Genomic DNA, 24,839 nt, shown 5'->3' on the forward strand with positions numbered 1-24,839 from the left:
TAAATCTGAACCACTTAATTACATACAGGAAATATTGTTGATGACCAGCTTGTGTTCTTAACACAAATACAGTAATCTAGACTGAAATTCAAATAGTGTTGCTAGAATGTTTTAAATACTGTTTTGAAAAGCCATAAATGTCTCTTGTACTTCTAAAATAGATAAAGCATCTCAAGTTTAAATGTATCATAGCTTTCAAAGAGCAAATTGCTGTTTGTCAGTAGGTGTCAAATGTCTCTCGACTTCTGGCAAGCAGTGTAATATTGGAGGCTGGCTCTGTGTCAACTTCTGCTGATGGAATCTGCAATAGCTTCCTATGGATGGTAGTCAGTAAAATATCTGTAATATAAGTCATTGCCTACTGAAAAGTAAAATCCATTCTTGTCATAAAGAAAATTTAGTGATCTGAGCCAGCTCTAAGCTTTGCCTTTTGCTCTTAAGAAAGGTTATGCATCACCCTGCTTCATTTGTTTGGGGCTCCCAGATCTTGTCTCACTGCTTGGACCCTGCTTGCCTGCTTTGTTGTCGCATGGATGACATCTGTAGAATTGTTTAGGCCAATGTCTTCTATAGAAACACATTTTTTTTCCCTATAGTTTTTAGCAGAATATTATTTCAGTATGAAGTTGCGCCTTATGTATTGATATGTATTTCTTCTAGAGCCAAATCCTATTTCTATCACAGTCAATGGAAAGACTCCTATCACTCTCAGAGAAAAATTAATCTTCCCCCTGCACCCCCCAGTTATGCTTTTCTTTTGTTTTATACATTTTTAAAAAAGCTATGTCTGCCTTCAAAGAAAAAAAAAAAAAAATCATAGTGCCTTCGGAGTTTCTGGTCCATCACCCTCCTTATCCTCTATGCAAGATGGAGTTCTAGATAAAAAGTGGCAAAAGGTCCACATCTGGAGTTCTTATTAGTGCAGGCGGAAGTTATATTAACTAGCAATGATTAATTCAAAGAAAACATGAAACTAGCTGTATCATACTCTTATTAGAGTAACTGGAGTCCTCCTTGCAGAGAAACACTAACTGAATGAGTGTTACATCTTAATTCTCAGCTCTATTACATAGATCTTTCTCTTTGAAAAAATTCCCCTTTTTAATCCCTCTATGCTTAAACATGGGTGGTGATGGTTTTTCATCTTTGTCCTGAATATAGAAGTACTTTTCACATGTTGTTTCTCTTGGGGAAGTTAGAAAGGAAATGAAAGGAAAGAGCGCCTCGTTTGGAGTAATCTTAAGAAACTGCGCTGATTGGTGAGCCACAGATATACTGGGCTGATCTCTGCAAATATCAGTAGGAGCTTCTCTTGGACTCAAAAAAAGGCTGCAATGCCATGGGAATAGACATTAACAGAATTTAGAGGAAAGACATGTGAGTGCCTGCTTATTTCTGATGGCAGAAGGTCCATGCAATAATTAAAATATTTGTAGCTAATCAGATCTTGAGTATAACTGCCAACAGGATGTTGTCTTAAGCTATTTCCTGTCTATAGATAATGTCCACTCTGGCGCTTTGCTGCTGCTTCAAAAAAAACCAAAACCGAAGAGGAAAACTGTAGTTTCAAACTCATCAAATTGTTGCTTTATTCATGCTTTGTCATTGACCAGCTGCTTCATAACTGTCCAATGTGAATGGATAGAATTTTACTATAAACTGAAAACAATAAAGTTCATGTCAAGCCTTTGGCTGCCACTGTTGGGAGTAGGTAGGCCAAACAGTACAGAGCAGTGAGGCATTACCCTTTCAGATTCAAGACAACAGGTTTTTATGAAAGCATACAAATGCTTTTGGGATCTGCCCTATGATTTCAAAATAGAATCAATTTTTAAATTGGTCATCACAGTGTTTGGTTGTCCATTTCTAAAAAATGGTCACTGCACCTTTTACAAATTGTAATTTCTATAAACTACTCAGGCTGTAAGTAGTGGGCATTGTAAGAATAAGGAATTATTTTGCATTTATTTGTATTTAGTGGAATCTAATTATTCTTAAGTGATATTTGGACTTGCCTTATGCATCTACAGTTTAGACTTGGCTAATAATTATTCCTGTTGGTCTTTTGAGTACAGAACAGTTTCTTCCCCCTTAGAATTTAATTATCAATGATTTTGCCTCCATGGAAGTTGGTGACAAAACCCACCAAAATTTCCGCTGAAGTGTCAAGATACTAAACATATTGAAATAGCCAGTGTTTCCATAATGTTTTCCTGAATCATTGTGTATTGGGGCTAAAATACTAGGAACAAACAGTAAATTCTTACTGATTTCCTAGTAGGTTTTGTTTGGTTTATTTGTTGTTTGGTTTGTTTGTGTGTGGTTTTTTTGTGAGTTTTGTTTTGATTTTTTTTTTTGGGAGGGGTTTTTTTTTGAGTTTTTTTTTTTTTTAAACAAGAAAACTCTAGTGTGTATTTAGAAACATTGGGAACATAGAGGAAAGTACTAGCCTGGAGAGATTGAGTGGTTAGTTATTTTCATTGTTTCAAGATGACCATTGATTCTCATTGTGGGTTTGATATTTGTTACTTCAGTCAAAAAGCTGAGACTGTTTTCCGTGGCATTGCTCCCGCATATGACCTGTGTTTTCAAACATCTGAAAGATAAACAGTCTGTAGGAATCTAGTGCATTTTAGATATGTAGCTGTCATGAGCAGGACTTTCCTCATGACCAAAAGACTGCCTGCTATAAGAAAATTGGAACAAGGTGCTGGGCATCATAGAAACACCTGCAAAAAGAAATCCCATCATAACAAAATAGTACTCATCTCAAAGAAAGCATCATTTAGGTGGACAGGATAAAAAGTTGGGGGGAAAATAGAAATGTTAACAGATGTGGCAGTAATTGTTCTGATATACACATCAAATGTGTTATAATTACATATTTTTATTTTGTGATATTTAGAAACAGATTAAATGTTAGAGGAAAATACATAAAAGAGGGGGAATTAATTTTTATATAATTTGATACTCCTACAAATACATTTTCACTGCAGCGATGCCTATCACTTTTTGATATAGCGGCATGAATCAGGTTCTACTCTTTGCTGTGGGAATGTAATCCTGGATTGGATTTGAAAACCACATACACAGAACATTGTGTAGGATGAAGGTCCTTTGCAAGATCATGTTTTTCAAAGAGATTAAGAAGAGCGGTCATTTCTTTTTTGTGAAGTCAATGGCAAATGTCCCGTGAGGGAATGGCGGTTAAAGAAATTTGCTTATGTAATATCCAGAAGGTTAGTTACTGCATGTAATAAGCAATCTGTAACAACCTTGTGAAGTAATTTAAGTGAAAAGTCATGTTTGAGAACTGCATACTTCAGCTGGGTTTTGCTCTGTATTAGAATAAGAAATACTGGACAAACTCCTGTTAATACTTATTATTCTGGGCTTCATAAGGCATCTGACAGATTGATACACCCAAAATGAAAAAGAAAGATGGAATGCATTGAAAGCTAGTAATGGAAAATAGCAAATGTTGTAAAAATCTCATAGCTGTACTTAGCATCAAGTGAAGTGAAAAGACAAAGGAATAAAGAGGGTGCAAAAGGCAAAAAATTTAAATACTTGATGCATTTTTCTTCATGGTATTTTCACATTCAAAATATTTTAGGGATTTTTATTTCATATCAGTTTCCTAGAACATTCTATAAACATTCTATAAAATGTTTGATTTTTTTTTTTTTATTTTATTTTAATTTTTATTTTAAGAGTAGCTTGCTGTAGGAATCATCTGTGGATGAGCCATAATACTGGGTGAATAGTAAGGTTAAACTTTTTCTATACCTTACAGTTCCCTTGTTGGAGCAAATGAGTCATCTTCCTGTGACATTCAGAGGAAGAATTGGGTGTGATGAACAGGGCTGCACTTCGATTACTTACAGTTCTTTCAGTAACCACAGCAGTTCTAGTTATCTAGCCAGGCTGAGATGCTGATTGTGGTGCTAAATTTCTCCTGCAGCTGATTGGTAGTAGAAATCCATCTTAATTTCTTCTTCAAGCCTGCCTTAAGTAAAGTATTTCTTCTGAGAATCTGCCATTCTTCATGTGCTACTTCATTCTCATGTTCTTTAAGGTAGATGATGGCATCTACTGGGAGAAGTGAAGTGTCTACAAGTCACAATTGTCATGGTATGGTAAAAATACAGACAGACTTCTGTCTGTGATGGAAATAGATGGAATTAAATGGAAAGAAACTAAATTGTGAGTGTCCTGTGTATTTATGAAATAGCTAGTTAGATTTGTGCGTGAGACTTTCAGTGGCTTTGACTCTTCAGAAGTCATGTTTCTCGGAGAAAATATTAATACATGATACTTCTAAGAGATCATGCAGTAGTAAATAATATGAAAGTATTCTCATTTCTCATATGCTATGACAACAGCATAACAGGCACATGGATTGTGGGTAGAAAATCACAATATTCTCTGTTTAGCTTCTTTTTCTGTATTAGCTTAGGTTTTTGAATGACAGGAAATAAATCTGTTTTATGGTCTATTCTCTTAATTTTAAAGCAGTAATGCCAGAGGTATACTGAAGGTTATTGCCTACAACATCTTGTGCTTCCGCAGTGACTTAGGCAGACATGGTAAATAGAAAATGGTCAGGTTTTTACGTCTTTGGTTAAAACTGGCAAACTAAAGTATCCAGAAATCTGTACATCAAGGGTCAGAGTCAGAAAGTCAGGTTAGATTCATATTGGAACTTTAAATTGGGCCAACTTTCTTATGAAAGAATGAATCAAGTTGTCATTTTTCCATAGTAAGTAATTACTGTTATTGGAGTGGATTTGAAGTAGAGTCAATTTATTTTGTAAAGCACTCTGAAGTAAATAATGGTAATTTGTATAAGTAACAAGGCACAGATGGAAATATTCATACCACTTACTTACAGGCATATAATTTAAGTGTGTAAATTGAGCAGCTAATCTGTCCAGGCTTCTCTTATAATCAATAGATATATAAATATGCTATCAGAGGGTCCAGATCCAAAATCTGTGGATTGCAGTAGCTTTACCTGTACCAATAACTAATGACTTGGTCTCTGCTAGGTCTTAACTGCTATTCTGCGGATACATCTGTCTGGCTTTGTTTCCGGGAAAGCTCTACTGAAATCAGTAAAACCACAATATCTGTGTACAGTCATTTCCTCAGTTTCTATTTATTTGTTAGTCCACAGAGGATGGTGCAGGTCTTGCGTTGCTAACTAGTCCTTTCATTTCAAACAGTGGTCTCTGCTTTTAGATGTATTCTAAAATTCAGATTCATATTTTGCTTCTGTCAAGATAGGGACTGTCTCAGTCACAGAAGAATTTGTAGGGTCAGTGCAAGAGAGAGATAGCAGAAATTATGCTTTGATGGATATTTTGTCTCTTCGTTTAGGTTGTTTGGGATTCTTACATTTTAAAATTTTGTTATGTTTTATTTCATTGCTGCAGTGACTAGGGTCACTAAGATTTCAGCTCTTAGCTTTCATAAACCTAATGTCAACATTTTCAAACGGATTCCCTCAAAATAACATGCCTTTTTATTTTCCATATTTATTCTGTTTTCAAAGAAAGCCGCAGCAGTGTGTGATGGGAAACAGACACATGAGAATTCTGTGATTTTTATTCTGTCTGAGAGCAGATCTTCCCTGGTTTTTAAATGCAACATTGTATCAAAGTCTGATGCGCATCGTAATGATGTTCTTCTGAGCAAGTGTTTTACTTTGGCAGCACTGTGGTTTGATACTAGGAGGCTATATTATCAAATCTAGTCTTTAATTATAGGCCTCACTTCTGGTATTGAAAAAGATAGGAAAATTAAATTTTCTGAAGTGTTGTATCAGAACCCTTTTTTCCCCTCATGTAATATACCTTTCATTTCCTTCAAAGACTTGCTGGTGCTTATAGAAAAAAGTAGCATTTTTTTTTTTTTTAATACTAATTGAGGAAAGCTTAATGAGGCAAAAGTTGGAAATGATTGGGGTGAGGAGGAGTTTCAGTCTTTAGGCTACAGGAAAATGGAGAGTGGAGTCAAACTTGAAAAAATAGCAATGTAGCAAATAAATTTAGTGGGTATGGCAGTATTTTCTATTTTCTCTGTCAAATCTCTGTAGGTGGAATTTTAGAGTGGAATGGTTTCTCAGCTTTATTTCAGTTAGAGTTTGCATCACTCAGAACCCACACCAGTAGCTTAAGCTATTCTTGGAGAAAAGTTTCAGTCATGTTCAGTATTTGTTGGAATATAAAATATGTTCTGTATTATTGCTTTCCTTTTGTATGGGTAATTCATTTTGAATGGCATAGTGGAGTCTGCTTTTTCCCTATTATTATGCCAAGTTGAAAGAATCCCCAGTACAAATAAAACTGGAACTTTGAAGGTCAAATATATTTTAAAGTGTGTTCTTCAAGAATATGAATCATTTCAGAGGATGACAGATAATGCACAGAAAGGAGTATAATCTCATATTCTGTTTGTGGAACTGTATTTTGCTGAAATTCCTGAGAGTCAAAGAGCTGTATAAATGTCACTCACTGCGGGGGGGGGGGGGGGGGGGGGGGGGGAATAAGGAAAATGCATTTGAGAACATTTTATTAACATTCTCTGTGCTTTCAAAAATTATATTTGTCAAGGCTTCTAGAATAATTGGAATATAGTTGAAGCCAGGTAATCGATGATTAGCATATACCCTCAGTGTCCTCAGTGAGTTTAAAATCCACTATAAATGTCTAAGTAGAAAAGATTTTAATTCTTAATGTAGGAAGCAAACTTTGCCTGAGAAAAATACCATGGGATATTTTGTGCAAGATAATATCACCACATAGGTTTTTTTTTTTTCCTTCATGGTTATCTTTCAAGGAGAAAATAGTCTGAAGGCAGAATTCTCATCTACTTCTCCAAGAAAATAAATCAAAACTTTGTTGGGAAAAAAATCCCAAAACAAACCAAACAACATAAACAGCCTTGCAAGTGGAAACTCCTCTTTCCAGCCGCCTACCTGGATTGCTCCCAAATAGGGCAGAGAGTGTTTTGGAGACAGGAGAGGTAATTAACATTTCTGAGAAGCCTGTGTGCTCCAATGAAAAACGTTTTGCTTTGCTAAGGTTCCTGACAGGGCTGTATCCTTTTCGGTCCCTCACCACCCTTATTTGTTACTCCAAGGGAACATTTCCTCTTCTCTTCAAGTAGTAGATTTAATGCTTTGGAAAGGTTTCTGTATTCCTGACCAGACGTTTAAAAGCAGGGCTTGTAGAAGCTTTCCAGCTCATTAAACAAATAGAATTAACTTATTTAGTCCTCAGGCCTGAGGATGGCAAAATTCAATTCCGTGGAGGTGGCAGCCTGGTCAATCTTCAGCCTCCTCTTCTGTGTGCTTCCCCTTCTCCTTTGTGCCCAGCCCTCTTGGAGGGATGCCTGACAGCTGCATGGTCTTTTCCCCAGAGCTTTTCACACAGCCTCTGCTTTTATAGTTATTTTTGCTGTCCCATTTGGGGCCTTAGACAACTGCTGCTTTTGCTGACTATTAAAACTGGTGCATGAGATCAGCCCTGTTGAGGGCAAAATTCTCCCACTAGAAGACAACTATTCGAGATGCAGTATGTGCTGAGAGAGTATTTCTCCAGGGGTGAAGGTGAATACCCAGCTTCTGTGTAAAACTGTCTGATACTATGCGTTTATTAAGTGTTTCTATTGAGAAGAAGCATATGGTATTGATTGGTATAATGAGTTAACTACTCAAATGAAACAAAAATAATTACTTTTCATTGCTGCATGTCTGCAAGGATGCACATTTTAAAGATATAGTTTAAATTAAGGGTTTAAAATAAATGTAGATAACGGTGGCCTAGACAAAAACTGACCCAGCCAAAAGCATTCTGTAGCTTGTCACAAGATGGTGACATCATTCACAACATACAAATACATCCCTGCCAAAATTTTTCCAAGCACAACAGCTGCAAATTTTCTTTTAGATGAGAAAGTTACTAAAGTAATATCTTAAGGAAATTTATAACTAGGAAGCTTCTATCACAAAGGCTTTGATAAATCTTTAAAAGAGTGAATGAAACAAATTGCTCTGTTAAATTATTTGTTAGTTTAAATGTATAACAACTAAGATGATTTTGGCTAAAGTATTTTACAAAACTTTTTATTTAATTTGATTAGAAATAGAGATTGCATGCTGGTGGAAATTTATTGCAAAAATAGGAACTGACATTTCCCTTTAGGAAATTAATTACTCCTTTTAGGAGCAAAGTAATAAAGATGTTTGAGACTTATCAGTGATAAAAAGGAATATTACTACTCTATTGTTTCTCTAGATTTTCATCTGGATTTAAAAATGCTAATTTCCCCAGTCATTTAGATTTATTTCTTCCCCTCTCTCTATTAGTAGTATTATTGATTATTATCTTCAATTATTAAACTGTTGTTATCTCAACCCACAGGTTTTTACCTTTTTTCCCAGTCCTTCCCACCCTACTGGGGATGGGGTGTGTGGAGTGAGTGAGAAGCTGTGTGGTACTTTAGTTGCTGGCTGGGCTCAAACCTCAACAGTAGATAAACAGATTTTGCAGAAACTTCATACGTGAAATCGAGATTTCATCAGAGTTCTGGACAAATACATGTATTTAAGTCATGTGCTTCTGGCCGTGGTTTTTAGTCAAAGGAGTGTTGGCATATTTAATGGCTGACAGTATAGTCAAAAGCAGAAAAATACCATACTGTTTAAAGCCAGTGATCTATCTAGCCCATTAGTGTAAAAGAGAGCCTAGTCAGGATGAACGTGAGATTGGACAGTTCTTGCTATCTCTGTGTAATTGGAAGGAGTTTGGTAGCAGGAGGACTACAAGGAGACCTCTAAGTGTGCAGGTCAGGGACTGTCCTGGGCCAGACAAACCCGGCTCTTCAGTGGACCCACTCTGCACCAGATCTGAACCAGTTAGGGAAGTTTGTGGCACCTCTACAAAAAAATATTTAAGAAAGGGTGGTAGCCTCTAAGCAGAAGAAATGTAGGAGGTGAGAGAGAATGTGAGGGCAGGAGGAACACCAGAGCAGGGGCAAAGGAGAAACAAGAAGTATGCCTGGACAAAACGGACAGTAGAGAAAGAGGGAGATGCCAAAGGAAAGGAGGAGAAAAAAGAGAGATGCCAGGGCTGGAGGGGTGCCTGAGCAGGGGCAGGAATGAAGATCTGCCTGAACAGGACTGCGGAAAAGGCATAGGAGAAGGTACAACCCCCAGAGGGATAGTGGAGGAAATCACACCGCAGCAGTGGAGTAAAATTCAAGGAGCAGCAAAAGAAAAGGAACCATTGTTAAATGGAATTCCCCAAGTGTTTTGTTGCCTGTGACAGAATGCCCTCTCTTCTTGCTTGGCATCTAGAACTGAGGGCGTCTTAGAGGGTATATCCCTGCATTGTCTCTGTTTCTAGGTTTCAGATAATGAATTTGTTGAAGCTTTCTCTGAATCTTGATTATGTGGTCCCCTTTCAGACTTCCCCTTTTCCCCCAAAGAGGCCCAGCTTGTTTAGTCTGCCCATACAAAGTAGCTATTCTATCCACTTGATATTTTCAATTGCCCTTCATGGGCCTTTTCTAAGTCGATTACATCCTTTTTAGAGGTGTCCATCCTTTCTAAGGTGACCAGACCTGCATTCAGCACTCAGGATGTAGGCGCAGCAAGATTTTGTACAGTCACAAAATTAAGTACTTTGTCTTGTTTTTCATACCCTTCCTGAATGACGTCTGATGATCTGTTAGCTTTTTTGGCCACCACTGCCTGTTTGAGTCACTGACTTGAGAACAGCCAGTGATGATTCCGGTGTCCTTTCCTTAAGCTGTAACTGCCTGTCCCAGTTTCAGTGGCATGTTGGCAAGGTTTGGATTCTCTCCACATCCTCCCCTCTGGCCCCACAATGCGTTCTCTTATGCTTGTCTACATGGAAGTTCTGCCGTGACTTGAGTTACTTGTTAGGGCATGGCGTTTGACTATCTGAAAGGGCATGTTAATGCTCACAGGCTGGGAGGTTTATTACTCTCTCCCTTCACCAGGTCATTGGTCAAGATGAATAAAACTGCCTTCTCCTGCCCACTCACTCATGTGCCCACTTATGACCCTTCTTCGTTCTGGGAATTGTCCCTTAATCTGTGTATTCTGCTTGATGCCTTCAAAAAAGGCCATGGAAGAGGACTCCAGGCCTGTGACTGCTTGATTTCTTTAGTAACATAACCACATACAGCAAGATCTACTCAAAGTACAGATATACCTTATTGTTACCCACTTCTAGAGCTACAGTTTAATGGATTATGCGCATACTATTTAATCAGTACAGCTAAACTTTGTTCCTGATATTTGTCAGAAGATGAGTAGCCCATAGACATGATTAAAAGTGGAATATGGCTGCCAGAGGGTATCCTTAGAGAGTTTTTTTCCCCGTCCTCTCATTAGAATTAGTTTGTTAACCAGAAATAGTTCTAGCATGGTATGGGGAATATAATATCCTGTCACACTTGGAAAAAAACCTCAGTCAAGTAAAAACTTTCTGATTATTTACAGCAATTAATAAAGGGAGAGAACATTTGATGGAAGTACCTTTTATATAACATTTTTTCATTCAGACACTTTTTGAATTACAGTAAACTAATTTATAATTTATGTCATATATCATGTGTGTGTCATGTATCATATGAGCAGTATACAGGTACAGTAAGAGATGGAAATTTAGCCTGTTAAAGCTTAAAAGTTTGGCCATTAAGTGGAACAACCACCTTGACCATTGTCAGTGTTTGTAGAGACTGCTATCATACTCTCCCTGACTCTGAGGGATTGCAGCCAAGCCATTGAGATTGCTCTGAGGATCTTTTTCTGTGTCTTATGGCTATTTTAGGTGAAGTAATATTCAGGCCAACAAGGATCATACCCATGTTTGCTTAATGAATATGTTTTCTACTCACTCTTAATTGCTAGCATGTGTAAGTAGGCAGTACGAAAATTACCTGTCATTAGATTTTAAAGTTATTGGATTTATCAGCTTGTCATTTCAGAAACAACTTTTAAAATGCAAAGCTATTAGGACGAAACAATATTCAGCAAATTTAAAATTCCTTTTGTTGCTGTAAAATAGCTACAAGTCCTACTGGTAACAGACCTAAAACCTTGAAATACTTGTTTTTGTATTTACAGTTGAGCTCTTGTAGTACTGGATTGCAAGATAGAAAGAATTGTTGCAAGGAAGTTGGACTTTGCCACAGCCACAAACTAAACAGGTATCAGAATTATTTTATTTGTGAGTTTTGTCAACAGGTATTAATTTTCAGAAGGATTCCAAGTTATTATAGTTTGTAAACAGTCACTCAGTTCCAAACCATTTGCTATACGCAATAGCTACTTGAATTTTCTTGTCTGCTATTTTGACTTTTTAATTATCTGGCTTGCTGCTGTTTCATCTTTTTTGAATAGTTGTATGTTTGCAGTATATCCTATGCTGGAGCATTAGTTTACAAGGACAGAAAGCTTTTTCTACTCTTGTAATATTGGAGAATTTATAAAATACAGTGGTTTTGCTTGTTAAGGCAGATCAGCCTTCCGTCTCTATCTCATGCTTTCAGATACTTCTAAGTTCTCAGGACACTTTTTGCCAAATTGCAAATAAATGTGGCATGACCATTTGTACAGATTTTCTTAAATATTTGTCCGAAGTGCTCTGCTTGTTAATCTGGTAGCTTTCTCACTTGTTATGAACTTCCGTAGTTCAAGGACTTGTTAGATGTTAATGGCATAACTCCAGTAGTATTATAGTGATACATACCAGCTGGGGAATGGATCGCATGAATTAGACTACTTGTACTCAGACATTCAAAGTAACCTACAAAAGAATTCTTAAGGCCAATGTTCTTTCAATGGGGTTTTTTTGTTTGTTTGGGGTTTTTTTAGTTCATTCTGATGGAGAGTTAAACATATGAAAAAAAATTACTCAGTAAAAATAATAAAATATGTTTAGATTTGTCTGGTCCTAGTTCTGAAAATTGTGCTGCAAATTCCATGTTGTAGCATCTGTAGTCTGTATTTATGCTGATATAGCCACAATCAGAAGAATGTGGTCATGGATGTGATTTTTTTTTTCTTTTTTTTTTTTTTTTTTTATTCATACAGAACTTTAAGCTTTATTGTGTAGTACAGTTGAGATTAAGTTGTCAGTTATTTGCCACAATTTATAATAAAATCATGTAGCAATTGAGTTACATACACACAAAAATCTTGCATGATGCTCCAGATGACTTCGATTGCCGTTTAAAAAGCAGACCGATCCTGATGATGACTGTAACCTGTAGCAAAAACCAGAATGAAAAATTGTGGGGTTCTTTCCATTTTTCTTTTGTTTGTCCTCATGCAGTGACATAATATTAAAATATACTACTAATAAGCCACACTTTAAAAACCATTTCAGATCTCACTGTTTCTCAAAGACTAAATATTAATGATTCTCCATATTCTAGATAAATTAACAGTAATTACATCACTGAGTAGGTAGTAAGAGTAGATGACTTAGACTGAATCCTTTGCAAGGATTGCCTCTCTATGGAAAAGCAGCAAACAGCCCTTACCATTTTGAAAATAAAACCTGAGAAATTTGAGAGGTACATTCAGTACTCTCTGCGAAAGATGTTCTGTTCTCTGGCAATTTTAGTTATAATATTGTGTAGAATAACCAGATGTTTTTTCTAGGTATTGGCATTAAATTAAAACAAAAACAAAGAGTTTTGGCCTCCAACTTCTCAATAAATCTAGTAAGGGAACAAAAGCCAAGTATTGTATTCAATTGTTTGTTTCTACACAAATGCTGTTCTCTTCCTCAACTTTATTTTGTAATGTACTTAGTTTAAAGGGATTTGAATTTTTTTGATTAACGTTGAGGCTATTGTGCTGAGTGAAGTCATAAGCTTGTCCAGATGAGCTATGTTGAGAAAGATGGGCGGTTTCTTTGTGCTGATACTGAAGAGATTTTGAATAAAAGAGTGGAAGTCCAAAATTTAGGAGAATGCTTGTTTGCTACTTCTTCTAGCCATTGTACTCTTCAGTATACAGGCTCTGTGCCTCCACCCATGTATTATGAAAATTATGTGCTGATATATCACTTATGAAAGTGTTACATGACCTCTGAACAGTGGGTTCTAGTGTTGTTAGTATATGAAACATGAAAAAAATGATAAAGGAAATGCATTCAAATGCCAAGACTGTTTTTTAAGTTGGAGGAATTAATAAAAGTAAGGCTCCAGAAACTTGTCAGTATATGAATGTCCTGCAGAAGCAACCCAAATTCAACAACCCAAAAAAAGCATACGTGAGCTTCACTTAAAAATAAAACCTAGTGGAGGAATAATTGCTCCCTGTGACTCTTTATCTCGTTGTGTGTTTTCTCAAATATAAAAACTTCCAGCTGTTTATTTTCTCTGTGGTACTCTTCTTTCTACCTTGTCTGATGCTGTCTCAGGTGTTTTGGGAGGATTTTTGTACACTGCCTTTATATTCCTCACAGCTATGTCTTTGGATTTTTTTGTGTTTTCTTGAAATGATCTTTAATTGCACAAAGGTTCTAAGCAGCTTTTGTTTGACTTCTGTACTAATCTCCTGCAGGGAAAACAAAAGGAAGAGAGCTATTTAAAAAAAGAACCTGGAACAACAGGAAAAACTGCCACACCACCAACAAACAACCCCGTACACAAAACCCCTAAATAAATAGAAAAGTAGCTTTTGAGTCTTCAAGAACCACAGGAAAACAGTATACAGCAGCTTTTTAAAACTGTGGTTATAAGAGCTTTCCTTCAGGTGGACTACCACTATTGTTTTAAAGAATATCACCTCAGTAGGATGGGTTACTGTGTTGTCAGTTACACCTTTTCTACTGCAATTTCTATTTGCGCTGACTGAATAATTGTGGCTGATGGAAGACTTTTCTCTGTTAAGGGAAGTAGACTTTTGTTTGTTAATTAGTTTCTGACCTGTGTTCCATGGCTGTGCTGACATGGAGTGTGTTCTACTCCAAACCATTGCCTGTGTAAAGGCTTGGACTGGCACTGGCTCTCCCATCACTTCTCCACATCACGAATAATCAAGTTTTATTCACATGGGTTCCCTGGTAGGAATTGTGGGTGTTAATACCGGTGGTGCAATCTGGGGAGTTGGACAGTTAAGTCATTAGTAGGCCCTTTTAAGCTCTAGGAAATAGATGTTCTGCAAATATCTTGTTGTCGTCTTAACCTAGATTGAATTTTCTATATCCCTTACTTTGCCTGAGCATGTGACAAAGTGGCTTATGTGAACAAAGTACTAGGATGAAGTCCAAGTTTGGCTGAAACTAAAACAAGCCAGTAGTTAGTTGTACTTGCATTCCCATATGGCTCTGTGCTTACTTGCTTGTCCTCTTTGTGAGCTAAACTGATAGAAATCACTGAATCATGGATGGGAAGACTGCGTGCAAAATGACAAGATGGTACTTCTAAAGATGGGAGCAGATGAAAACATTCATTAACTAGGAAATGATAAATTCAAAGACAATGGAAACAACAATCTCTTGAGACTTTTCCCCCCTCCAATTAAAAAAAACCCAATGTGCTATATTCATGGAATTTCAGCTTTATATAATTAGGTACTTCTGGAAACTATTTGCTTAATCAAAATTCAGAAATCAAATTCATTAGTCAGTAGTGATCATATCCTGTAAGTTTAAAATATTTTTATGGATATGTGTTTTTTTTGTAGTCAGTGCTGAGGGAATTATGTTGCTCAGTGGTTGAGAAATACTGAGATTAGGCAACGTTTTGCCTGCTCCCACTAAATAAACGTTAAATATATATAACATACCTGAACCCTTTTGCCAGCCAGTGAATAATAGTTAGCTTTAAATAAAAATAACTAAGAATTCTGGTAAACACATAAGCTTGATGGTTCTTATCTGAAACTAAGCTGTGGCTGGCTGTCAGAGCAATGCTTTCAGTAAACTGCAGATATTAACAGAGATTCTTTTGCTTTGTCTTTATCACTTTCTTGATCAATGAGTTTGGGTTTGGATTTTTTGATACTTGGATATTTTCATAAAAATGCTTTCTGCTTCATGCTTCTGACATGTACCACTTCTTGCAGTCCAGCTGCATGAAAAAATACAGGAGCCAGGTTAGATGATGAGAGCACATTCTGATTTTATGAAGTGAAAATCCTGTTAAGTATCAAGCCCTATTCATCTTATTTCAGGCAATTTGCTTAAGATGCTTGAGGCAACATTTGTTTTTAATTTGAAATATGCTTAGAAAACTGTCTCTTATAATTGAAAACATTACACATTTATGAAAAATAGAATAGGGAAGTTTCTCTTTCAATTAATACTTCAGCATGATAATACAGACTATACATTACTCTTGCCTGATTCAGGGAATTTCTTGAGTCGTAAAGAACACTTGGATGTAAGAACAAGGAAACTTGTGTAAGACTTTCAAAGTAGGGAGCCTTGCTTAATACAGATGGTGTTTTCTTCTTTAGTAAGTGCCTAAAGTGTTGTTCATTTGCTGATGATTATTTTGCATTCTCTTTCATTATCACTTTTCTATACCTGTATGTAGGAAAAGAAAAGATTAATAATTGATCTGAGTAAGCAAATACAACTTCTTTTGCAGGAATAAGAGCTTCCATTTTCTTATCTGACAGATGTAAGGCTGCCTGCGGCTGGTAAATCCTGCTTTCATTGAATCAGTCTGTGGAACTTGATGTTTATATGATGTCCATTTTGAAACTTTGGTGCACAGAGGTTATATGGAAGGCAGTAGGATTAACGTTAAGCATTTCTTGGGTGCATGGAAGTATTTCTTTGCAAGTGGAGAAGAGCTGAAAATTTTACCAGCGCTCAAGGGCTTATGGGGATAGGAAGGATGGTGGAATTGTTGACAGTTATAGCAAAACAGGAGGGAAGGAGTTGGGAGGAGGGAAAAGGAGCCGGTTTTGACATGCTGTTTTTCATGTTCAGAGGACATCTGGAGAAGATTCTGTAGAAGCAGTTTTAATTACAAGTGTGAACAAAAGGGAAGTGAGGAGTTAAGAAATCTGGGAATCATTGACACAGAGATTGTAATTGAAATCCTTGAGAATAGCCAAGGTTGCCCAAGGACAGTCTAGTTATGCTGTGTGCATACTGCAGAGCCTATTCCATCCTAAAAAAGTAAATCTTCTTACTTGTATACTAATTTTGTGAAAACTGAAAAAGAGTCTTGAAACACGGATATCTATTGTTTAAACTTAAATTTACAATATTTATTTCTAGAAAAATTATGAAGAATTGCAGAAATCTGTAAGTATGAAATATCTGCTCATTGGAGCATAGCATGTCCTCATCATTACAATGGTAAATGATCAAGGTTATTTCATTATGTAAACTTTCCCTGAATACACAATAGGCAACATGATAAAATAGTTGTGGTTTTAGCAAGCAAACATCAAAAAAATTCTCTTGCAATCGTGGTTGATTTTATGCACTGCATTTTCCTTAAAAAAAAAAAAAAAAAAAAGGGGGGGGTGAGGAGAATGCGGGGGCCCAATAATCCTTGATGTTAAAGATTTTTTTTTACACACAAGGAATTTTTTACCATGATTGTCTGAGAAACACATCTAACTCAGAGTTTCACATGTCTGGAAGTTGCAGTTCACGCCCAGTGATAAAAGCCATGCAGAATACTGACATAACTGGGTGTACTGTAGTTCATCTCCTGCTGACGTGTCTGCCTTTTGGATTCAGAAAACATCAGCTGTTTAGAACACTGCAGTTAATAATAAATGGGGAAAAATATCAAGAGAATTAGTTTCTTCAGACATTTAGGCGTGTGATAAGAGTCAGGTTATCTGCTTCTCATTAGCTTGTCTCTTTTTCACAGATTTAAAAAGTCATATGGCTTCTCTTTTTTGAAGAAATTTACTGATACACAGGCTGTCATTTTTTTCCCCTTCTGTCTAGTCCTAACTGCGTTTTCAGTTGTTTTATCACCCATAATTTGTATCCTTTGTTATTTGTCCTCAGTTTTTAGGAAAAGTACACAACCTGGTGTTCATAACATCTCTCACCTGGAGCATGGTTAATTTTCAGTAAATACAGGCCTTGCTTTAGAAGCATAATGATATTCTTAGTCTGTAACTGTTGTCGATGTATGGTTTACCATTTCAGGTTTGTTGTTTCTGGTTTTGTTGTTTGGTTTTTTCTTTTTTTTCCTTGATTCTACTTCACTGTGCTGAAGAATGGTCTGATCAGGAAAATGAATGCTTTACTTTTAATTAACGGTATTCAAAATATGTGGTGTTAAGAAATCAGTTGTAGAACTGATTTAGACCATGCTCTGTTCTGACTTTTACATGGAAATCAATGTAATTTCTTGGAGAAATGATGTCTTGTTGGATTTCAGAAAAGGACATAAGTATACTAAAGTATATTTACATAAGTAAAGTATATTCGCAGAATCATCATGTGGTTGCTATCCTTTGACATGAATGTGGGTGGATATCCAGAGTTCTCTGCTAGTATTCAAAATCTGTAGCTCTATTATGGGTTGTTAACTGAAGGCCTTCCTTATTCTGAGAAGTGATCTCAAGCTGTAAGATGTGAATCAGATAAAAATCCCCAAAGCTCTGGCATTCAAATTCAGACCTGCATCTCAACTTCCCCCAACTATTGAAGGTCAATTTTTGTCTCTTGTTGGTTCAATCCTTGTGTCTCCTTTCTGAGTCTGGCAGAGGAATTGAAAGGAACATGGGCTCAGAAATTGAGGCTTATAAATAGAATCCACTCTATTTATATCCCTTCATAAAAGGTAGTGGTTGGTGGCTGCGTTAAACAGCTGCTTGCATGTCCCATAAAATGGATTAACTTTCTCCTTCAGTGTAAAGATTAAATGTAATAACTGAATTATGAAGTGAGATATATCTGACTGAGAAAAATATAACGCCTGGTACTTTGGAAGAGCTATATGAAAACAAATGGTGGAGCATTATACTGTTTTTCTTTAATGGCAGAGGATGTGGTTACAATGTAAAAAGCACACAAAAGAGCACCTTATTTGGTCTTTATTGTTTTTACTGCATTTATAAGGGAAGGCCTTATAGTACTAAGTGAATCCTTAAACAGAAATCCTGGTGACTCAGAAACTTCTTGAATGTTAGTGTGTACACAGGTACCTTCAATTGTTCTTTCAGAGATTTTTATGCTGATAGTTGACATGTAGAACACCATAATTCCGAGAATTTATAGGCAGTAATGGTTGTGCAAAGACTTAATCATGAAGCAGAAAACAAATGCATTCTAATATCACCCAGCTCTTTTCCAAGATAGGTCTGACCATCCTTTACAGTTTAGGTTGTGTAGGTGCCATGCTATCTGGTTTTGCATTATCCAATATCTACGCATACAACGGGCCGCAACCATCATCTTCTCTATAAAGAGCAGTTCATTATTCTTGGCAATTTGCCAGTTGCTGTTCCTGGCAGTCCTACTTCTGTCTCTTAAACCTGAGGGAGTGGGATAACGTGCCCGACAGATCCATGTACAACAATAATTCTCTGTCTCTGATTCTTAGGTTCCTTTTTAGTTTGGATCTGTTTGAATTTCCCACTGAGATAACTCAGTCTGGACCTGAATATTCCCAGTTTGGTTTGACTGCTTGTCTATGAAGAAGAGACAAATGGTGTAATGCCGTAAGATTTTATTTCTGATACCCTTCAGTTTTCACATTTTTCTCTTTTCATTTTCTCCTATCTAATAATTTTCTTCAGATTTCTTTGAAGTGCATCATGTTTTAAGGTTTCTGTAGTTTATCATATGAGCAAATCAGAAACTTGGCATCCAAAATTCATTTTTTTTATACATAAACTAATACAGTACTGTCAGAAATTTAACAGTACTACTGTGTATGACGTAACTTATGCTAATAGGATTCTTTTTTTTATTGAATCCTTAATTACTTAGTACTTCACAAAATAGCTCCTTTATTTCGTCCTGAGGTTTTGTTCCTGCTGGGATAAACTTGTTCGTTTTCTGGCCCGAACATTAGTCATTAGATTAGAACAGGTTCTGTGTTAGGCGGGAGAAAAAGGAAAAATCTGCAACTGAATTAGTCTCAGAGCTCTCCTCAAGACAGCAAAAAGGCAAAATTTCCCTTCGTTTGCTCATGGCATAAAAAGGAGACAAATCTTGTCTGCAGATGTTTCTTCAGTATTTGAGGCCACAGCTGGTGCAAGAGTTTGCACTATCTCTGGCTATGAAACTCTAGCTAAGCGAGGGAAACAAAAGGCAGTTCACTGGAGGAAAGAAATAGCCTGCGTTTTTGAAAAGGTAAGTAGCTGTAGCCACGACTCACAGATGCCCCTAGCATTGCTAATGGACTTGAAGAGCATTGTGCCACCCATCTAGAAGAATTTGTATAGCTGATGCCTCTTTTCTATGCAGGAATAATACAAATGCTAGGAGTCCCACGGTAGAGTCCTTTTGTATGTGTTTATTGCAAGGTGAAAAAGTAAGGAGGAAAAAAAACTAGCTGGATTATTGATGTAAGTTTAGTATTAACTGAGTGGGACGAACGCTTGTCACTAAACATGATCATAAATGCAAAAAGGTCTTCATGTTGTGGTCATTTTTCAGTTCTACATTGTTTACACATTAATAACGGACCAGTAGATCTTATTTGAAAGGCAGTTTATGGTTAGTTGCTGCTGAGAGAATTCTTGTGGAACTGGCTGATCTCAAGGAACTCTGTATTTAGGCTAAGGTGACTGAAAATCAGAACTGTTGACCTCTGTTCCCAGTTCTTCTGCTAATGATGTGTGGCCTTGTCTGAGAATTAACCTCTGCATTACAGCCTCACATTCTAGTATTCTCACATCATATTTCCTCTGGGCTGTTCTGGGTATGAGAGTGTATCCTAAGACTGGAAGGAAAAAGTACTGCTAAAGTGCAAAGTGATTTTATTCATAAATATGCCAAGTATGCCCATGACTTTGTGATTTTTAAAAAACCCAAAACACCAGAAACTAAACTGAGCTCACCTGTTATTTTTGCCTACAGCATATAAAACTTCAGTAGTCAGATAGTCACTTTGGTGCTAAGCATGACTGGGCTACGTAAAAGCTTTGGAAAAGTGTTGCTGTGACTCCCCGAAGCTTAATGATGAGATGGAAGTCTCCTATTCTGTCTCGATTATCTGTTGCTGTTTCGAGAAGAACATTTCTGTGTAAATTTAAGGAAGTGACTTGCTTTATTCTGCTTCATTTAGAGTGATCATATCAGGTTAAAAGTGAAGGGTGTGTGTCCGTCACCTCTATGTCCCTCAAAGTCGCTCATGAGCTTGAATGCAGAGGCGCCTATGTGGCATAATGCTGTGCAATGTTGAAATTCCCCCTTGTATAGCAGTGTGCATAGCACTGTTGTGTCACTAACTTCCACCATGATGCCAAATCAGCACGGCACTGAGCCTGGGACAACTGAAGGGGGCTAGTTAGCTTTATTGCTTCTGGATTTTGGTTAGGTCATCTGATGTTAAATTAGTGTGTGCGTAAGTCACGTTTAGGATACACGTTTCTGGTTGCTCATTGTAGGTTGTCTGCACAGCAGTGTCACTCTGTAGTCTGGAAATTCAGATCACTAAGATAAGGCATATGAAATCTTTTTATGGACCAGCATTAAGTTTAAAAAGAAAAAAAATCTAACATATACATACATGTATTTAAAAAAACTATTTAAGAGGTAGAGAACATGCAGCTAAACTTCCAGGCTAAATTTGGAACTGTCTGGCTGAATGTGATTAAAGGAGGAAATACAGTTTTGACCCAGAGATTTTATTTCTCTGAGTGGGCAGATGTGTGGAAATAGATGCAAAATGTTTGTGCCTGGCAAGTGGCAATACTATATGTAATCTATTATAAAACGAATGGCATGTTGAGAAACAATTCAAGCTATGATTCTAATATACAGAGCTCTAATTCCGCAGCAATGTACTGGAGAATACCACTGAAACAGCAAGTCCCCTGTTAAAACACCATAGACCTGTGTGTGTGTGTGTGCATACATAATTGTCATATTACAATATCAGTAACTTTTGAGGTTCAAGGCATTTCCTGGGGCTTAAAGATCAGCTGGGATTCAGAGTCTGAAGCTCAGCCAGGTGCCATCTGTTCTTACCAGCTAGTCATTAATCCCCAGGCAATGCCTTGCGCTTCAGTCTCTATTCCTTATCAGCAAGTTCTCTTGCTGAGATTTCAACTGTGACTTAAGATCTCGTTAATAATTAATTTTCCATGGGAAATAGTGGCTTGAAATAAAATAGAGTATTTCCCCCCACGTCTTTTGCACTTAATGAGCTTCCAGTAATATATGACTTGTGAAGTTGAGGCGCTGTGTTAACTGCAAAGAGTTTGGCCCCACACTGGAGTTTTCAGCAGTATTTTTGCAACATCAGGCAGTGAAGTTGTTAGGAGTTCAGCTGTTTCATGAGGGATGTCTTATCCATCTCCCTTCAAAGTCTATTCTTCCTGTATTTATAGCATTTCAGTGCAAGAGCTGTTGGCTGTTACACTGAATGTGTTTGGAGGAGCAGTTTTTTGGGTGCCTCTTTCATGTTCACATACCAAGCTTTTCTCTGAAATACTGGGAGTGGGTTAATAGGGAAAGGCACAGGAAATGTTAGAGGAAGGTGCATCCTGGGAGTGTATTTGCCCATCCCTTTTAGGAAGCGACAATCTAGTTCTCTGTCATGTCAGTCAGCTTAAATCCACTTGATGCAGCCAGTTTCCTCCAATTCATGGTTGTGTAAGTAGAGAACTGATAGGCGTTTCTTTTCTAAGTTTCAAAGTCCCCTTCTAGGAAAAAAAAAAACAAACCAAAAAAACCCCTGTAATTCCACCATTTCCTGCAATTGTTCTGCCTTAAGCTGAAGAAGATATGTGTATAGCTGGGAAAAGGCAGGAACTCCTAATTGCCTTTGTTACCTGATACATTGCCAGAGGGAGGGGGGAATATGATAAGCTGTGACATCTTTGATAATGGAATTTTACAGCAGCGTATTGAACTGGACAGCCAAGTGAGCAACAAGAATTGGAATATATCTCTCCATTCATAGAAGTATTGAAAGCACAATCTTACTGCCATTCTCCTACAGACCCATTCTGTTACTTTTACTTTGACAGCCACATGGTAAGATTTAAATTTTCTATAGCTGTCACCTTGTCAAGATGGATATCTGATGTCCAGCCATTCCTTATCCCAGTTTTGCTTAGCAGCTTGAGCACACTGATGGACTGTTAGGCAGTTTGTGTATGTCCAAAACATACTTTAAGATAAATATTGGCTATCATATTGCATGGAATAAATCCAGCTCAAATCCTTTCAGCTATGTTCCATTGATAATAGCAAAAAAAGAACAATTCTGTTTTGTAATGGAGAATGTATCTGTAGGTAGCTATACTGCTAGCATAAAGTACAGTTTAGAATTGAATGTGCATGTTTTTAGGGTTTAGAGTTAGTTGGTAGTTGAAATTTAATTGCAGACAAATAAACCTAGTTTCTGGATTGCAGCGAAAATTTATCCCAGAGGTCACAAATCAGAGGTTTCGCAAAAGTCTACAGTCAGAAGCAGGTCAGAAACAAAGAGAAAAATCCACCCTCCTATCTGTGGAGATGGAAAAATCAGGCCTTCTTTAGTGTTCCAGAGGCCCCAGGAGCCTCTCCAAGTCAGATGTCTACAATATCTCAAGCCTGGCTTGGGTAAATGTTCAGAAGTTCTGATTTTTTCCGAAATTTAAATTGATGTAGAGTCTACGTGAGGAAATGCCACAAAATGCCTAATGAAAGATCATATTTCTTACTAGCTTCTTAGCATTGATTGAGAACAAGCATTTCCATGTGGTTGATTGCCAGTGCCTTTGGAAATGGTTTAAACCACGAAATGACCTATTTACCTCTCAGTAAGTGACCCGGTGGGAAGTTAATAGAGGATAGATAGCAATTAGGCTTAAGACTGACGTTGCAGCTTGCCTTGCATTTCCTGGGCTAGACAAGCTCTTATATGAAATTGTTTTGATGTGCTGGAATCAAGGTATGGATCTTGTTAGGGTTTTGCAAACTGTCAAGTCCGTGAAGTTGTTGGGTTTTTATCTGGTGTCTTTGAAATATAGTCAAATCAGTGCTAATGTGCAGTGGCAGTATTCCAGATTTCCAGTTTCAGATCTCAGTTGAAATTAGAGAGGGTAGCAAAATGTTACATGTAGTCAAAGCTGTCAGATTAAAAATAAAAAGAATAATTCCAGCCTTTGCTAAGAATTTAGATATCCTTATTCTTGAACAGTAATCATTACTATATCCTAGCTAGTTTGTTTATTTATGTAGGGTTTGTGTATTGTTTTGAGTTTTGGTTGTTTGGGGTTTTTTTAATTTTCCCTTTATAAAGCTTAGAGGTAAAGAAGAAAAATTGGAGGTATTTGGCATTTTCTTCAATTAATTTTCCTTTAGAAAGCATAACAGTTTCTGTGCTTCATCTGATCAACTTCTATAATTAATGTCTGGCTGCTAATTTAAAGGATATTTGTTTTATAGTTCAAAACTGTGCCTTATCTGTGGAAAAATAATTTGTTGCTTTGAGAAATACAAAGGGAAATGCTCCCTGTTCTTATCTAGATGAGCCAGTAGAGAGCAGTATCTTTCTTGTCATTAATTTTCATATTTGCTGGCTACACTGTAGCTCGCTTTTTCTCAGTCAGACTGTGAACACTTGGAAGCAGACATGCTCACAAACAAATTGCCGTTATGAGAAGCAGATTTCATATCGGCACACTGGCAGAACAGATGGAGATTCAAAACAAAACAGTTGTTTAGAAAAGTTGACATGGCATTACTTTTCATTTGTAAGTTTACTCCCTACTGAGCTATCTGGAGCAAGTGATAGTTTTATTACGTTAGCTATGAAGTGTGTAGTTAGGTAAAATCCAGCATGCAGATAATCTAATGGGATCCCTTGATTAAAATAGTCACTCATAGGTGTAAATGCCTTCATGGATGAAGTATAAATGAAATGCTGCTGCTTTTCCGTGAAATCTGAGGCAGGTTTCCGTATTTGTAGATTTAATCCTAGTAGAAATAGGACAGAGGGGGTAAGAAATTAATTTGGAAGCAGAATTTTCAAACAGAGTGAGTTAATAATTTTACTCGATTTTGTTCTTCTTTGTCTGGGTTCATTCCTTCATCACTAATATCAGAATGAAAATTTGAAATTTTCTTCTTTTCCCAAAATATTCCATTAACTTATTACTTTAATAAGTAGCAATACTATAAAAGAGCTAAAGTTAGCAATAAGAAATCTAAAAATCCTCACTCCCTGTTTGCTTACTTTTTGTCTCTGACACCACTTTTGAATGTGCTGCCTTATCTTTTTCAATGCTAGGTAATTTTAATTGTTTAATTTTGACAGTTTTGAAGATGTGTCACATTATAGCACATGAGTGAGAGTATTTTTGCTTCACAAAACAAGTGGATGATAAAAACAGATTGGGAAACTGCAGTAACTGAAGAACGTTTAATTCAGTTTTGTATGGAAAATCATTATTTTTCTGGACTAAAGCAGTTGTTTTTGAAGTAAGTCAAGTTATTTTTACTAGTTTAGGATTCAAGTATTGAGACAGCAGGTATTATTTAGTTTCTATTTATATACTAGGTTTTACCAGTGAGCATGGAATTCCCCTCTCTCTTTTCTAGATGGGTGGTACTTCCGTTTCATAGTCCTGCATCCATTTGTTTCTCTTATGTATTCTGTTTGCTTCTTTCATTAACCCTCTCTCACTTTCCTTC

At 36.8% G+C, this 24,839-nt stretch overlaps 1 long non-coding RNA gene across 2 annotated transcripts in view; it reads left to right on the forward strand.

The window, feature by feature from the left end:
• The window catches only part of LOC115607832, a 135,047-nt gene that overhangs the window by 36,914 nt on the left and 73,294 nt on the right, over positions 1-24,839 (forward strand). For both annotated transcript variants that reach the window (XR_003991357.1, XR_003991358.1), the window contains exon 2: positions 11,165-11,247. This is a non-coding gene — a long non-coding RNA (uncharacterized LOC115607832). The remainder of the gene's footprint in view (positions 1-11,164; positions 11,248-24,839) is intronic.

Source organism: Strigops habroptila, chromosome 5 (genome assembly GCF_004027225.2).
Source record: "Strigops habroptila isolate Jane chromosome 5, bStrHab1.2.pri, whole genome shotgun sequence".
Lineage (NCBI taxonomy): Eukaryota > Metazoa > Chordata > Aves > Psittaciformes > Psittacidae > Strigops > Strigops habroptila.